We start from the raw sequence: 18,420 nt of genomic DNA, 5'->3' as shown, positions 1-18,420 counted from the left end.
AGTATCCAAGTCAATAACCATCATATAAAACTGTTACTTTAAACTTCTCCACAGCCAAGAAATTAGGGACATTGCCCCAATCTTGGATTTCATTAACTCCCTCCACCAACTTCTCACAGTCTTAACCAGGCAGAATGGATGCTAGGAAAACAAACTTTACAGTACTTCCTTCTACTAATACCAGCTAAGAAATTAAGAAATCGATAGTTCTAATTACCCATTAATACCAGCTAAGAAATTAAATAAATACAATGAATGGTAGATCAGAGAGTCATATATATATATATATATATATATATATATATATATATATATATATGAGAGAGAGAGAGAGAGAGAGACTCATGACACAGGTAGAAAAAAATGGATAATAGCCACAAATAAGGTGGTATTTTGCTATGTTGGAAGAGAAACAAGACATGGCCTCAAATCTCTTTTCTTCTAAGTTAGGGATCTAAGTAGTAGTACTTAAATGCTTACTTTGTCATTTATATTCCTAAGAATCCTATGCAAGTCACATGACACTATCATTTTCCTGTTTTCTTCTTCCTACAATGAGAATAGATTCTTCCAGAAGAGCCTACATGACTGCTTAATGCAGCCTCCACAAGTTATCTGCAGTTACTATTAAGTTTACAAAAAAAAAAAATCCATGTTAAATTTTACCCTAAGAATGAACTTGTAACACTGAAGTCATCTCAGGTTATAACTACATCACTTGTGCGATCTCACCATGCCCTTCTGTGAGTAAGCAGCACACATGTTCCATCGTCAAGGGGGAATCACTTGTCACACCATCTTGCACACCCAGATGCACAACCACAAATCATCCCCTGGCACTTGAGTTCTTCCTTTAGAAGGTGGTTCTAGTTTCCTTTCCTCACTCAATGGCAAGAAGACTCCTGACACTCATCTATTTTGGTTGAGTTATTTACTGCAGCCATAATAAATTCCACATTCGGCAGATATGTATGTCACACCCACACTCTGCATCCTCTCTACCAGATCTGACTCAATTACCTACTGTTAGAAAGTCTGTCTTATTTTTTGTCTCTAAGACAAAACAATTCTTAAGTGAGAGAATACTAGTGCTTTTAATATTTCTATGTTAAGGAAAATGAAATTAAGATATTCAACAATATGTTTTATCTAAGAATGATATCATCTACTTCAGAATTCATTACGGATGTCTCTCTGTTCTCATCTTCATCGAATACTACTACTCTTGTTGGGCAGTGGCAGCCAAAATAAATGACATATTTATAAATTTAAAATAATTATATATACTCATTAAATTATATACATAAGTATGTATGAATATAAAAACTTTTGCTGTAGTTATTCCTTAAATTAAACATATGGAAGTTTAGCAAAGAGGTGAGCTGTGCCACTTGCCAATCTGCTATTAATCAGCTCCAAATCCACCTTTTCATTGCCCTGCCTGTGCCAACCAGCACCATTTTAAGCCACTCAGTAGTGGGTGCTAGGTAAGTCACATTGGAAGAAGGGCTCTTCTTTCTAGTCTTCTAACTGAAGTAGGTTGCACTAATCCCTGGGCAGTTGTTTCCCAGAACCCTGAGTGTGGAATCCCAGGTATCATGCCTCAGTGAGCTCTGAACAGCAACTACCTGAGCACAACTTCTCCCCAGAACCCTAGAGGGCAGGCTGCCTGAGTACCAACTGCACATTTCAGGGGAATCTTCTGCCATGCTGAAAGACACACCATCTTCAGTGAGGTTTGGATTCCAGCCCTGGGAATGGGCACGGAAATGCAAGTGGCACCCTCTTCCAGGTTCTTGTTTCCTAGGCTAATCTGCTCCTATTTCAGCTTTCCAGCTAATTTTTCTGCTCTTCTTCATTGTTTATATTGTAAACTTTCCCTGTTCAGTTATTGTATGATTTGTGTCCTGATTCAAAAACGCTAAACTGCTCCATGAATTGCTGTCTTAATGAGGAAATATTTGAAGTTGAAATAATCAACTCTAGAAATTTAGTAATGCATACAAAGTGGGGCCAGTAAGAATACATTTTTAAAAGTATACTATAAATATCTTAAGACTGATTACAGAAAAACTATTTCTGATAATCTAAGTTGGAAAGCATTTTATTTTTTCAACTTTTGCCTAACATAGTCTAAGATAGATTCTACTAAGTAACCAAACTATAATTTTGAAGCAAGGACACTAATGAACTTGATTTTCCCTACAAAATCATATATAAGGCCATATTAACTCAGTCCAATTACAAATGTGTTGTTAAGTGGTAAAACATGCCACGGAGTTTAAGTGTTGAGGATATAAAAATGAATGAGTGAAAGTCCCTGTCCACAGGCGGCTCACACTTGTTTATCCTGAAGGAGACAGGCTAAGCAAGAAAATAGGTTAAGAGCAGTAACAGAAAACCACACAAAGGGATAGGCATGGCAGTGCACACCTGTAATTCCAGCAGCTTTGGGAGCTGAGACAGGAGGATCACAAGTTTGAGGCCAGCCTCAGAAACTCAGTGAGACCCTGTCTCAATATAAAATAATAAAAAAATGCAGCCCAGTGGTAAAGCACCCCTGGGTTAAATCTCCGGTACCAAAGGAACACACAAATTTTAAACGCCCCACACAAGAGGAGACAAGGCAAAGAAAAAGAAGTTATCAATGCTGGTTGGGAAGCCAGAGTTGTAGAGGAGAGGGACTCAGCACAGAGACAAGGGATCTGTGTTTTTAATGCTCTGTGAGTTGAGTGAAGATAAAAGGGAGAATAAAAGACATTTTAGGAAAAAGAAAAGAACAGGAACACAAAGCATGGAAAACAGAACAGTGAGGCCTTCTGAAAGAACATAAGAACTTTCCTACCACAGGGACATTATGTATAGGGTGAGGGAGAAAAAATGTATGCCGCACAGACCACTAGTGACCAGGTGGCAAAATGCCTTGTGTGCGAGGGGGGAATCCAGGCTCGATCGGATTACGTGGAATCAGTGATGGTGGGTCACCGGGGCACTTAATAGGGGAAGTGTGCTTCAGACTAATAGCTGGTGGCCACATCAAGGGTTGATGACAAGCAACCAGAGCAAGATTTGGGATATAGTTAAAGGAGGAGGATGAAGACCAGATGGAAAACAATAAAAGCTTGAACTAGGACAAGCTCCATGGGGCTAGAGACAAAGGGTCAGGAAGGTGGACATTAGATAATAAACATTATCTAGCTGATTTTCAGAATGTGGAAACTAAGGCAGGGAAAATCTGACATTATACAGTGTTTTACTGGGGTCCTTGGATTCCACTAACCAAAAATAAAGACCAGGGGTAGAAGAATGTGTGTGAGTGAGGGGTTCTGTTTGTATGTGGAGGTAGATTTTGGAAGTGCCATGGAGAATTAGTTTGGGAAGAAGGCAGGACAAAATATGGTTAAAAACAAAAAGAATGAAAACCAAAAGCTTTTGAAATGCTACGTTTAAGTAGTTGGCAAGAGAATTGATTGGAGGGAAATTCATAGAATCAGAGATGTAGAAGGGAAAGTATAGACCTATGAGCAACAGAGGGAGGACATGAATGGGAAAGAAAAGCAGAATATGAGAATCAAGTCACATTTGAAATCAGATCAAATGAAAAGAGATTTCATTAGTTTTTATCATCAACAGGTCACCCCTAGGAGAGAAGATTTGCAGGAGTCATGAAGAGTGGCAGTCAGCCACTGCAGGGAGAGGAGAGGACAAGATGCATTAGCATCAAGACAGCAATTATAGTGTTATTTTAGGAAGCGTGAATGAAAAAGAAGATGACAGAGAAGAAGGCAAACTAGATGGGAAAATCACACCCAAGCAATGGGGAAGAAAGATAGCAAAGAGAATCACTAAGGTACCGAAGACCTAGGAAAACAAGTGAAAGCGAGTCACTTGTGAGATTAGGTTACAACAGATGGCGGCACCTCTTGCTCTCCACTCCCCACCCCCATCACATGCCATGTGGGAAGCAAGCTGCCAGGAGCAGCAAACTAAGGCCCTCAGTCTGATAGCTTTCCATGAACTGAGGTCCTCAGTCTAATAGCTCTCAAAGAACTAAGGCCTGCCCAGAACCATGGCAGTGAGTTGGAAGGTCAATTCTTCAGTTCCTGTTGACCTTTGAGTTGCCTGCAGTCTCTGGTGACAGCTTGACTGAGAACTCATGAGAGATCATAAGCAGAAATACCCAGCTTCCAGATTCTTAATCCTGGGAAATGGTGAGATTATATTTATCTTGTGTTTTAAGTTGCTAAATTTATTACAAAGCAATAGATTTTTCACCCTATCTCTTAGTAAGAGTTTGATAAAGATTTATTGAGAAAGTATGACTATCCAAAGACACTGAAATCTCTCAGGCTAAAGAGGAGGATTGGAGAGGCATCTTACAGGTGTCCTAAGATATAGGTGACTCTGGGAGAAAACTAGAAAATGGATAAATGTCTAGTAATTAAAAAAAAACAGGAAATGGTATGATTGAAATGTAGGAGTTCCAGAATGAAAGAGTTTTTGCACCAGGAAGAGCAGTGCTCTAAAAAGAACAGCTTTCTTAGCCCTATGCATAAAGGAGAAAGGAAGGCCTACAATCCTAAGCAGGCTGTGTTTCCTCCCTGTCCCTTCTGGGATGCTATGTTGTCCATCAACAGTTAGGGCTGGGCACTCCACTTTGCACATATTTCCAAAGCCCACCGTCCACAAAGTGTGATCCACCAACTCCCATGGCCTATTCTCACATAAACTCCAGTCTTGGATCTCTGATATCACCCAAAATCTCTCCTTACATGTTCAAATTATACATTAAACATAACAAGTGTCAGAGTTCACAACTTTTTTTCAATATTGGTCTTACCTCCTGCTGTGTCATTTGCTAATTTTCATCCTTGAGAGACTTGAAAACCATTTTTTTATTTGTTCTCTTCAGAAATACATGACAGTAGAGTATATTTTGACAACTTATACAGAGTGGAGGATAACATGTTCTAATTAGGATTCCATTCTTGTGGTTCAACATGATGTAGAGTTACTGGTTGTGTATTCATATATGAATATAGGAAAGTTATGTCTGATTCATTTTGCTATACCCACTTCCCCCCTTTCCCCTTTGTCTAATCCAATGAATTTCTATTGTTCCCTCTGCCTTATTGTGTGTTAATATCCACATATCAGAGAGATCATTTGGCCTTTGGATTTTGGGATTGACTTATTTCACTTAACATGATAGTCTCCACTTACGCCCATCTACTGGAAAATGCCATCATTTATTTCTTTATAGCTAATATTCCATTGTGTATATGTACCACATTTTCTTTATCCATTCATCTTTGAAGGGCACCTAGGTTGGTTCTATAGTTTGGTTATTGTGAATTAAGCTGCTATAAACACAGATGAGGCTGTGTCACTGTAATATGCTGATTTTAAGTCCTTTGGATATATGCCAAGGAGTGGGATAACTAGGTCAAATGGTGCCAAGATTTCTGAGGAATCTCCATACTGCTTTCCAGAGTGGTTGTACCAATTTGCAGTCCCACCAGCAATGTATGAGTGTAACTTTTCCCACATTCTCACCAACATTTGTTTCTTTTATTCTTGATAATTGCAATTCTGACTGGAGTGGGATGGAATCTCAGTGTGGTTTTAATTTGCATTTCTCTAATTACTAAAGATGTTGAACATATTCTCATGTATTTGTTGACTATTTCTTCTCCTGTGAACTGCCTGATCAGTTTGGGAAACCATTCTTGACCCTACTGATTCTAATCCCTAAGTTCTTCACAAATCCTTATTCACCTCTTTTTTTTATCCCCATAACAGTTCTCTGTGTCCCTCCCTAGGACTGAATTGAATGAGGGTAACAGACTCTTCACTGCACCAAGTTTTTCTGGCAACAACCTGATTCCTAACATCACTTTTCTCCATTAGTTTTTTTCTTCACTGGCATCAAATTAATATTTTTAATAAAAAATCTGGTTATTTTAGTCTATGGGTTTTCCAACAAAATCATCACCCTCTCTGAGGCCCTACTTCAAAAATGTCCCAAACTCTCTCTCTCCCTGCATCCCTGAGCTCATTCCACTGACCCTTCAGGAACTTCAGATTGCCCAACTCACCATCACCTAATTATATCATCCTTAGAGCTTTATCTTGTTTTTTTGTTTCAACATACAGCATCACCATATATATTTACTCTCTGCCCAAAAAAGAAGGTAAGCACCAGCAGAGCACATTACTTCCTCTGTTATTAAATTCAGTGCCTCATACAGAGCCAATGCTCAGAACCCCACCCAGGGGCCCTCCTCAGAGGTTTCTTCCCTAGTCACTCAATTAGCCAGATCTCATGTTACATGTGATTACAGAACCATCTTTTCCATTTACATGTTATATGAATAATATTTAAGTTAAAAAATTGTTTCATATCTTTTTCACTCATTACGCAGGAAATTCCATGAAGTCAAGCAAACATTTCATTAACTACACTATCTGAATCATCAAAGCACCAAGCCAAGCACTCTTAAAATATTCCTTGAATGAGCAGGGAATGAGTGGTTTGGGTGATTCAACTAATGGTTAAATTCCTCTATCCACACCCTTGTGTAATTTAAATAATTCATATACCAATAAGCCTTACCAATTAACTATTTTATGCTTATAGAAGAAGGAAGAATAAAGACAGACTTTGTCCATGCCAGTGGGAGAGAGAACAGTACTGCAGAGGAAAGGAATCACATGAATGATGTTACCGAGGGAGGGAGCCTAGTTTTGTGAGTAGGCGACACTGACCACCAGCTTGGAAGGCAGGGCTCACAATGGGGAATGGAGAGAAATAACTACTGAACCAAGCAGGGATCGGTAGGCACAGGGATGTCATCTGATGCCAGAGGAAATGGAATGCACTGGAATAATTTATGTAATCAATGACCCAGAAAGGCTTATTCATTTAACACAATATACTTATAAGAAAGCAGTATAAATACAGAGTTTGTCCATTTACATGGGAGCTGGAAAGACATCCCAGAGGAAAAGAGGCACTGTGAGTGACGTTACAAGGGAAGAGTGACACTAGTTTTGTGAGGAACATAAAATTTATATTCTCTAATAAATATTACATTGTCTTAATAATCTCAACAATCTGTGCTGTTTGTATAGAGACCACATTGTCTTTTAAAACAAAATTTTAGGTAGTATCAGTTATGAGGTTATGTAATGACGATGGGTTCAGTCTCACTAAATATCAAGTATCTTAATTCTGTATCCTTTTCATGACAGTTACCAAGTGACAGGCAGGGAAAGTGTGGTTCCCAGAGCTGGTCTCCAGTCCTGGGGTGTCCACATACCAGTGTTCTGCCCTGAACTCCATGATCCCTTGTAAAATTCTGTCTGGTAGACGTAGAAGGTACCATATTGGTATAGCAGCAGCCATGGAACCAAGCATATTATTACACTCACAGATGGAAAAAAATGACATCTCCCTAGAGGCACTCATATATTACCTCCTTTAATCCATGTAATCATAGTCTGCTTTCGTAGTTATCATAGTATTTTACAGATTACCTGGTTCAAACTGAAGATATATGTGATTGCTTCAAGGTAACAGAGCTTTAGGAAAACTAGAGATTGAATTTTGGCCTTGGGAATCCAATAACACCTCTTTACTTACTTCTACTTACACCCCACATGTGTACAACCTCTGGTAGTTCAGGTGGGTACTGGCCAACACCTGTGGAATCATTAATCAGTAACTTCTTATGAAAATGCTACTGAACACAGAACCAATTCAGTGTGAGAGTAAGGAAACTAAAACCAGAAAACTACAATATACTATACAGGTGAATTTCAACATGGATGTGACCTTCTCTTGGAGCACCACCAGCCACCCATTCATCTGCACAGCTTACATACCACAGACATAAGTGAATATCTTGACAAAATCCTGGTGAACTAATAACAAAATTGAAATACAATTACCATAACAAGAAACTGTATCTGCAAAGGGTAAGTCTGCTCAGCTGTCCAAATAAGACTACACCTACAATTTCCACAGAGGCACTTATTGGCCACATGTTGTGTTGATCTGAACCAAGCATCGCTTCTTTGATTCAAAAGGATTTTATAACGACAAGAAGAACATTATCTGCCTGCCAAATCATTGTGGTTATCTGTGAGATGGTGTCTGGGAAGGCAGCCAGCATGTGTTCAGCCAGGAAAATGTTGAGAAAATACAAGAGCCCACTTATAAGAGATGGCTTCTTCCCTTTAATAATGCCAAATAAAATACTATCTCATAATTTCCATAATCTGCACCGTCTTTGGAGACATGATACCGAGTTTTTTCCTCCAATTTCACCCCAAATCTCTCCTTACATGTTCTAATTACACCTTAAACATGTCAGAGTTTGTTGCTGCGGGCAGCTTGCTTCCCACATGTCACGTGATGGGGGGAGGGAATGGAGAGCAAGAGGAGCCACCATCTGTTTTAACCTAGTCTCAGAAGTGACTCGCTTTCACTTGTTTTCCTAGGTCTTCGGTACCTTGGTGATCCTCTTTGCTATCTTTCTCCCCCATTACTTGAGTGTGATTTTCCCATCTAGTTTGCCTTCTTCTCTGTCGTCATCTTTTTCATTCAAGCTTCCTAAAATAACACTATAATTGCTGTTTTGATGCTACTGCATCTTGTCCTCTCCTCTTCCTGATGAAGTTTTGAAGCAGTGGTGAGTTTAGTCTCACTAGAAATCAAATAATTTTCAGTGTTCTGGAATACAAGCACCCATAGTTTTTGTCAGGTCACTTGGAATACCAAAAACCAGTCGGTAGATTGTGGCACTAAGTCTTGCCAGCCTCTTCACGCATCCAGGTCTTCCCCACCTATCATCTGAGCCTTTGCTTCCACTGCTCCCAAAAACATATTTCCTGAGAAAGGGTTTTGCTCATTTAGACCTCAAAATTCTCCATACTTTCCGTTCCCAATACCTTATTCAGTTGTTCAACAAATATTTATCAGAACAAACAATGTGCTAGGAAAAATATGATCAGTGCTGGGAATACACTCAAAATTACATGGGTTTGCTGTTTTTCCAGAGCTTTTATATAGTGGAGTGAATAAATGGTTAAACAAATAAATGTGTCCGTGGATTGATAAACACTCCTGAGAAGAGTTCATAATAAAGTTTTGATGCTAATTGTAGAGGTCAAGGAGTCTTCCCTGAGTTGGTGAACAGAGATCTGAAGACTGAATTACCTTAGGTATGAGGAGAGAACACGGAATAGTGGATAGAGGGACACAGCCAGTCTAAGCAGACCTAGAAAACTCCTCGGGTTGGAGTGAAGGTACCCAGGGCACAGTGGTATGGGGAGGCTGGAGAGGGAAGGGCTGAGTAAGGCCTAGGGAGGCCTCTGTTCTTCAGCACAAGAGCACAGAAAACCATCAAAACATTTATGTCAGGGAGTCACAAGATAAAAGCTGCATTTTGAAAATTATTAAAGGCTAGGGCCTTCACATGTGTGACAATGGTATTTACCCTCAAACCAAAGCAGACACTAGAAGTTCTTTTTTTTTTTTTTTTAGGGTGAAGTCAAAAGCATAGAGAAGAAAAGACACATGGCTGTGGTCATGGACACAGCATGAAGGAGTCAAGACCAAGATTAGTCTCACTCTAGAGGTATCCTCTTCACCACTGCAATCAAATCTGTGGATTTTTCCATTTACGGTTCGGCATACTGAGCTGAGGAGGGCAGGAAGGGGATGGACTAGTACAGATTAGGAGAAAGGCTGTGTTCCTGTTATTCTCTACGTTCTTGGCAGAGCATTGCAGTGCTTTATGGTCTTTCTTTCTTCTGAGCCCTCCTGGCAATCTCTGTACGCTCTGAAGTATTAGATGCACCTGCTTTGTACTGTCTCCTGCTTCAACTGTGAACTAAGGAGAGCTGCACCTTGTAAGCCTCAGTAGGGTCTGAAGCATTCGATACTCAAATTTCAAAGGAAATCATTAGATCCTGGTAGTGGTGATGGATTTTGAAAAGTTATTGAACCCAAAGTTGGTGTTTGAACAGTGTGTAATGGAGTTTTCATGGATTAAAATAAATAAAATAAATACAAGCATCAAAGAGCAAATTTTAATGAAGTTCAATTTATTTAATATCCTAACAGTTGAAACTCTTAAGTGCAACAGGTCAATTTTTTGTTATATTAAGTTATTAAGAGTGAATTAAGGGTTTTTTGTTGTTGTTGTTATAATTTAATGATCTTTCTTGTCTGGAACAAAATAGATTAAAAAAAGAAAAGGGCTTTACCTGAACTATTTTTACTGATCTGTGAATTCCAAAGGTTTGGAAACCACTGATTTAACCAACCCTTATCAAATGTGAAGAAATCACACTTAAAACTCACAGAAAATAATCTCTTTTGCCTAAAAAACATTTAGGTGAGACATAGCTATGTCCAGACCTTTATCTAACACCTACAAAACAGCTGATCTCAAAAGACCCTTCCTTAGAACTAATCCAAATCCCTCATATCAGATCCAAAGCCCTTAAATCACATCTAAAGGCCCAAACTGCTGAAGTGTTCTTCAGTTATCATAGGGACTCAGCCCACACCCAGGTGAACAGAAATGTGATTTGAGAAGTATAAACTTTTCTTTTTGGAAAAAAAATTACACTATATTCCCATTGTCTTATCAATATTTTCAAGTTGTTCCACAGCTTTTTTCTTCTAATACCAGCTCATATCAGATCCCTTAGTTTTCCTTTGTAGATGTTTTGAAACTCTGATCAGCTAAATCTCCCAAAACCAATGGCAAATTCTCCTTAACCAGTAACCAGAGAGACTAAAAGGGAGGAATTTACCAAGAAACTCATTATAAACACAAATATGACAAGGGAGGTAGATCACTGGACACTACTGGGACTTCTAAAACACATGACATTGCACAATAAGGAAATTCACTTGTTTAGCGATTTCATTTAATGTCTCATGATGTGAGGAAAAGTCTAAAAGTTCCTAGGTTGGGTTACCTTCTATTCTGTGAAGAAAAGTGGTTGGGTTTCTCCCATCATTGTAATGGTATAGAAAATAAATTTTAGCATGTTGCTTTGGAAGCCTCCTACATGCTTAAAAATGATTTTATTTAGTACAGCAAACAAAATGAGTCTCCCCTCTCACATTTTTGTTATATATTTCAGAGAAAGTCAAACAAATGATTTGTATTTTATAAATATTTCATAATGGATTGGAAATCAATCAATACCAGTTTTTTGCACCTGACTCAATGTTTCAAGAAACTTTTCTTTGAAAAGATAAGTGATGTACCAAAGTTGACCAAGAAGCTTTCCAGAGTGAAGACATTTCTAAAAACCAAATCATATTTTCCACAATGTTGCCAGAACACCAGAGAATGAGTTACTACCCTCTCAAATACAAGGTTTAAAAAACATGAATCCTGAGGATGACATGTTATTTACTTTTGTTAACTCAAGATCTGCAGCTGAGAAATAAATGAAAAAAGAAAAATTTTGGAAAGTAAATCAACCTTAAAAGCAAACATTCTGTTAAGTTAAAGAAAAATGAACCAAAAACTTGTTGACTAAATTTCCCTGGCATATAGTGCTCTGAATCAATATTTGTTGAATGGATTTTGTAGTTTATTTCTTGTAGTTATTTATTTTTCCACCAGATGGCAACTATGCATGGAATAACAATGTTATTGTTTTTAAATCCCAGAATCTAATTCTCAGGCTCGTGAGGGACCCTCTGTGGTATAAATCCAATCACCCTCCCACAGTTCAAATTCCCTTACCACCACCTCCACTGAAATGACATCCAAACAATTATCAAGCTCCTTTAAGGAAGAGAAACTGTACTCTGAATAGGCTGTCTACAGGCAGGAATAACTTCTGAAAAGTTCTTTGTTTCCAGGTGGCAAGGTCTCCCAGGTAGCTGTCATTCTCTCACTTAGTACTAACTCCCATAATAACAAAGAAAATCTAAATTTGTCCCAAGGCTATTCTTCAAGCGTTTGATGGACACTTACACTGTCCTCTGCCGTCCTGGCTTAATATGACTCAGATATGACTCAGATGACCAGAGGTCCTTACCATCCTGGTGGTTCTCCTTACCACATGCTTCACTTCTATGGGATCATTGATTTCTTTCATGTCTTTGTTCAAACATTTATCTTCTTGTTGACAACTTTTCTACTTAAATCTGCAACTCTTTCTTTTGATCTCTGTTTTGTTTTTTCTACATAGCACTTATAATTATCCAACATAATACGTATATTTTTATCCCACTTAAAAACTAAGCTCTATGAGGGTAAGGAGTTTTGTATGGTTCACCACTATTTTTTCAGGGCAATAAGTATTCACCAAAAAAACCAATTGATCTGCTATTTCATAATCAAGAAGAAAAGGGCAGTAACTGTATTAGTAGCCATGCTGCTACCAATGCAATAGTAGACAAAACACCCTTTCATCTGGCCCACTTACATGCCCCATAGGACTTTTTGCACTTATTTTCAGCTACATTTTTAGGAAAGGAAAAACTAAGTCTCCCTCCAATAATCCTGAAGCTTATTTTTGAACCAGTTAGGAATTTACATGTTTCCATTCTGAATTTCATATTTTGCCCACGTTTATAGTACGTTGATTTCTCTGCTAGTCAGTTTTCCATCACTGTAACAAAATACCTGAGATAATCAACTTACAAGGGCTCATGGTTTCATAGATTTCAGTCCATGGCTGGTTAAGTCCACTGTTTGGGCCTGTGGCAAGAATGAACATCACAGTGGGGAGCACAAGACTGTTCACCTCATGGTGGCCAGGAAGCAAAATGAGAGGAAAAGGAGTCAGGCTTCTAAAATTCCCTGCAAGAGCCCCCCTACCCCCTTGACCCAACTTCCTTCCATTTTTCCCTACTTTCTGAAGGTTCCACCATCCCCCAACAGCACCATCAGCTGGGGAATGAGCCTTCAACACATGAGGTTTGGGAAGACACTTAAGATCTAAGCAGTAACAATGTCTTTTCAGCTGTTTAGTAAATAGGTGGAATTAAAAACTATCTTCCTCCTTCATGGGTTTTTTTTTTTTTTTTCTATATCCTTCAATTTGGGGAATTGCAAATTGTCTAAAATCTATTAATTTTCTCACAACTCCCTTGGTAGTTATGACAGTAGTGGCAGATAGAGGAACCAGAACTGGGAGAAAAAAGCAGCATTTATATATGTATAAATAATAGACCAAATGTACACTTAAAATACACCTAAAATAGAGGCCCAGTGTTTTCTCTGATATGTGGATGTTAGTTCACAATGGGGGCGGGTTAGGGAAGAACAGAGCTACTTTGAATTAGGTAGAGGGAAGTTAAGGGAGGGGAGGGAGCAGGAGTGTAGGAAGGAATGAACAAGACATCATTACCCTAGGTACATATATGACTACATGACTGGTGTAATTCTACATCAGGTACAACCAGAAGAATGAGGAATTATACTCCATTTATGTATGATGTGTCAAAGTGTATACAACTATCATGTATAACTAATTAGAACATACACGTAAAAATCTAAATGTTCCCTATAACGACCGTGTACTAATAGCAACTATTATTTCTATATGCATTAAGATTCATAAGCACTTTCCCTTAACACTACTTTTAATTACAACTTATTGCTGTGTGTGATTCATCCTAGCTAAAAATGAACTGACCCTCTGATGAGATTCTTAAACTTGAATGTACATCAGAATCAGGTGGAGCACTTGCTGCAACTGATTTCTGGGCCCCCCAAGATTCTGACTCTGCTGATCTGGCGTGGGACTAAGGAAAATTTCCAGGTGCTGTGGCTGCTGGCCACTGCTCTGTGTGGCTTTGCTCTGGGGACAGGATATAAATTCAGGCCATTTGATGTAAAAAACATGTTTTTCAAGAGGCAAGTGCTTTTTAATGCATGAACTTTCAAAGAGAACTGTTATCAATAAAGAAACTGAAAAAATTTTTCACCCCTTTTAAACTTCAGGAGAAAGGCAGCCTACATCAAAACTTCCTGAGTAAATGACCATTTTTTTTATGCAAGAGTTGCCAAGTGCCTGGTCAGGACTTCCTAAATGAAAACACCCATTGTACTGACTCAGGGTTTCCTTTTCCCTGACTCAGAGGCTCCTGGCACATCCCTTCATCCTCACACGCACATACTGCTTTATTTTTCCTAATTCTGTTGAGACCTCACAAAGTTCAACCACCCCACTGCTAGCACTTCCAATGTCTTTAGCTGGGATTTTTCTTCCATGGGTCAATCCTTTAAGCAATCAAAACTAGATTTGTCTTAATGCTTTCTACTTTACCTAAAAACTGTATATCAAACTAACTAACAGTACTTGGTTGAAGACCATAAGCTATGAAATCACACCAAGTTCAAGGACAGATTCTCTCAAATACTGGCCATTTAATTTGGGCAACTTACTCAGCTTCTCCAGAGAGGGTTAGTTCTTTGTCTCAAGAATGGGAAGATTAGTATTGCCTGTCTCAGAATAACTGTTATTACTGAATTAGCTTCTACCTGTTAAATACATAATTAAGTGTACCCTGGAATATTATAACTATCCTTACTATTACAATCCACACCATCCGTATCAAAATTGCTAACATTAGCCTGTTGCTGAGGGAGAAAAAAAGTCACATAAGCCTTGAAAATTAGGATACTATCAAGTTAGGAGTCACAAAATAGTAATATAAGAATTTGCATATAAGTGAAAGCAACACCAGTATAAATCATTGGTGAATGAAGTTTTCATGTTAGCAAATTACAATTTAGTACTTGTCCTGTGGCAACATTTTTACCCTCGATTAGTATATAGATGTATATTTTTAGCTATTTATTGAGCATCATTCAGAAGTTCTATGATTTCCTCAAATTTGGAATACTCAGAACTCTTTTTCACCCCAAACTTGCTTCACTTGTTCACCAAATAACACCATATTGTCTAGTGGCCCAAATCAGAAACCACTGGGCTCATCATTGACTCTTCGTTCTTCCTCAACTCTTCCTCACCCATTGTCTCTTCTTCTATATCCATGATGTGATGCTAAACTGGAGATGAATGGAAGACAAATCTTATGGGTACAGAGAAGCTTTGAAACTGGTGTTGCCCTAGTCATCAAAAGAATAAAGTAGAAAATTCTTATCAGCAAATGAAATATAATCAAGGACCATATTATCTTGGAGGTCCCCTACCCAATTCATCTACCACTGCCTTAGTTTGCACTTTTACCTCATCACTTATTCCAACAGTCTCTTGAGTTTCCTTTCCTCCTTTTCAAATTCCTGAATCAAAACTGCACAGAACACTAAAAGCTTTTTTATAATACACTGTCTTTTACATTGCTACCTCCACTAGAATGACCTTCTTCCAGACCCAGCAGTCATCTCACTTCAAATGTTATTTCCTGAAATATTCCTTATTTCTCCAACTGAAATCTATTTGCTCATATTCCTAGACGCCTTTACTAAACTCCATGAAATTTAACCCTTTCTACCTTGGTAGTTTGGTTTCTAGGTAAACACTTTAGGTAATATGAAAACAAACCACATTAAAGGAAACAGAGGGTGAAATTGTGGACTTGACTAGCGTCAAGGCTTTTTGCAAGAGCCCTCTGGCAGTGATTCTCAATCTTGTGTGCCCACTGGAATCACTTGGACAAGTTTATAAATATTGATGCCTGGGTCCCAGCTCAGAGGTCTCCAGATGATTCTAATGTGTAGCTTAAAAGTACTGCTTTATGGGAAATATGAACAGGAATTAAGAAATTAAGAAAGAATTTTTAAACAATAAAGGATCATGCTGTAATCAGAAAATAAACAGGAACCATCTTCTTAAGTAATAAGTGGCTGATCTGGAATGGAATTATTGAAAGAAGGCTGTAGGTTAAGAGTAGGCGAAATGATCCTGCAGAAAAAGTTTTAGAGGCAAATAATTCAGAGGCATTTGATAATGTAAAATGAAAACATTTTGCAATTGGTTCTACAGGGAAGCTGAGAAAGAAAAGAGCTGAGAAAAGAAAAATGGTTAAGAAAAACTGCTTGGAATGAGAGCCAAGAACAAGCCTGAAGAAGCAGTAGAGATGAGAGGTCAAGCAAATTCAAAGACGGACTTTTGAGAAATATGCTCTGTACTGGCAAGTTTTCAAAGATGACGGAACCTAATATGTGGCCATATTATATTCTGGATACATGGTGTCCACTTGTCCAAAAGCTTCTGTGTTAATGCAGGAATGTTCAGAGGTAAAGTGATTGGACTGTGAGAGCTGTAACCTCATCAGTCTATCTTAGTTTGAATAAATTGAGAAGTAACTGAATAAAGGTGGGCATGGCTGGAGGAGGTGGGTCACTTCTGAGACCAGGAGTCCAGCTAAGCTTTTCCATCTCTAAGTTGTTCTTCTCAGGTAGTTTAGTCACAGCATCACAAAAGCTGTCTAAAATAGAAATTGGTACCAGGAGTAGTGTTGTTACTGTGACTAACTTGAACATGTGGTTCAGAAGCCTTTGAAGCTGGTGTGCAGGAAGAATTTGGAAAAGTTCAGAGACAAGTTGGAAAAGAATTAGAATAGTTAAAGAAGGATTTAATGGGAAATTCAGATGCAAATGCAGAAGACCAGAATGCTGACAAGATTGAGGACTGAGCTCATAAGGTTTCGGAGGGAAATGAGGATTCTATTGGGAATTTGATTAGAGGCCACTCATGTTGTATTCTGGCAAAGAACTTGACTACATTTTGCTCACGTCCTGAGACTTTGTGTGAGGCTTCATTTAAAAACGAAAGACTGATAAATCTGCCAGAGGAAATTTCAAGGCTGTAGGCCACTCATGTTGTAGTCTGGCAAAGAACTTGACTACATTTTGCTCATGTCCTGAGACTTTGTGTGAGGCTTCATTTAAAAATGATAGACTGATTAATCTTCCAGAGGAAATTTCAAGGCAACACAGCATTAACTCAGTGGCATAGATATTGCCAGCAGCTTTAAGTCATGTTTACTATGAGACTCATAAGCAGAACTAAAGAATTTAAAAAATTTGCAGTTAGTACAGAAAATTTCATGTAAAGCTTAGGCCAAGGAAGATGTGCCTTTTGAAGAGATTACAGAGCCCAAAGAGATGCTTAGTATTTTGTATAGAGAGGAGTAAAAGGTGAGATTCTGGGACAGGTATGCCAGGCTGACTTTTAGTCTTGCTTTGGCATCATTCCTTCTTTCTATGCCCCTATTCCTGACTTTTGGAATAGTAATGGTAATTTTTACAATATATAATATATATATATATATTTATTATATATATATATATATATATATATATATATTGGATATACACACACACACACACATACAAAGAGTGTGTGTGTGTGTGTGTGTGTGTAAAACTTGCTTTAAAGTTTTACAGGAGCTCACAGTAAAGAGTTTGCCTTGAATCTCAGATGAGACTTTGGACTAAGACTTTTGGGTAATACTAAAACTGATAAGACTATGCAACTCTTTGAGATGAACTAAATTAATTTTGTATTTTGAGAGGACCTAAGTTTGGGGGACCATGGGTGAAATGTTATGGTTTGGATATGAGGTGTCTCACAAAATCTCCTGTGTTAATGCAGGAATGTTCAGAGGTGAAGTAACTGGATTGTGAGAACTGTAATCTTATCAGTCCAACCTAGTTTGAATGGACTAGGTCATTACTGTACGCAGGTGGGGTGTGGCATACCCTGGAAGAGTGCATCTTTCTTGTGGCTCTTTATCCATTCTCTCTTTGTTTCCTGGGCAGCACAAGCTGAGCAGTTTCTTTGCTGGGGCTTTCCTTCATGACGTGCTGCCTTACCTTGGGCCCAGAGGAATGGAATTGACCAACCAAGGACTAAACCTCTGAATCTGTGAACTAAAATATGCTTTTCCTTCTCTAAGTTGTTCTTGTTGGGTATCTTGGTCACAGCAATGCAAAATCTGATTAAAATGGGCAATAATATATTGGTGAACTGGAGATGGAAGTTATAAGTGTAGAGAAATTTTGAAATCAGAGTGACCCTATTCATCAATGATGATGATGATGACTTCTCATTACAATGCCTGAAATCATCTAGAGAGTATCATGGAGATGTTGAAGACGTAATTTTAAAGAGGTGTGTGATAAGCTGGGATGTAGCTATGAAAAGATAAGGATTGGGTGGACAGATTTTGGGGGGACATCTCTGACACTTGCGAGGGGGAGCAGATCATCTGTATATTACCACCTAAAAGTATATTACCACCTTCCCCCTCTCCACAAAGTTCTTGCCTTTTAGAAAATCAGGGATGTATTTTAAGATAATTCATGTGCTAGTAAATGTAATAAACTATAATCCCAATTTTTCATCACAAAGAACATTAAATGCAGAAAATATAAAACCAAAGAAACTGATGCATTTTAA

At 38.3% G+C, this 18,420-nt stretch overlaps 1 protein-coding gene across 16 annotated transcripts in view; it reads right to left on the bottom strand.

The window, feature by feature from the left end:
• The window catches only part of Cadps2 (calcium dependent secretion activator 2), a 526,649-nt gene that overhangs the window by 334,719 nt on the left and 173,510 nt on the right, over positions 1–18,420 (bottom strand). The gene's annotated exons all lie outside the window — the stretch shown is intronic.

This window comes from Sciurus carolinensis, chromosome 8 (assembly GCF_902686445.1).
Source record: "Sciurus carolinensis chromosome 8, mSciCar1.2, whole genome shotgun sequence".
NCBI lineage: Eukaryota > Metazoa > Chordata > Mammalia > Rodentia > Sciuridae > Sciurus > Sciurus carolinensis.
This window is presented reverse-complemented; position numbering and strand designations above follow the sequence as displayed.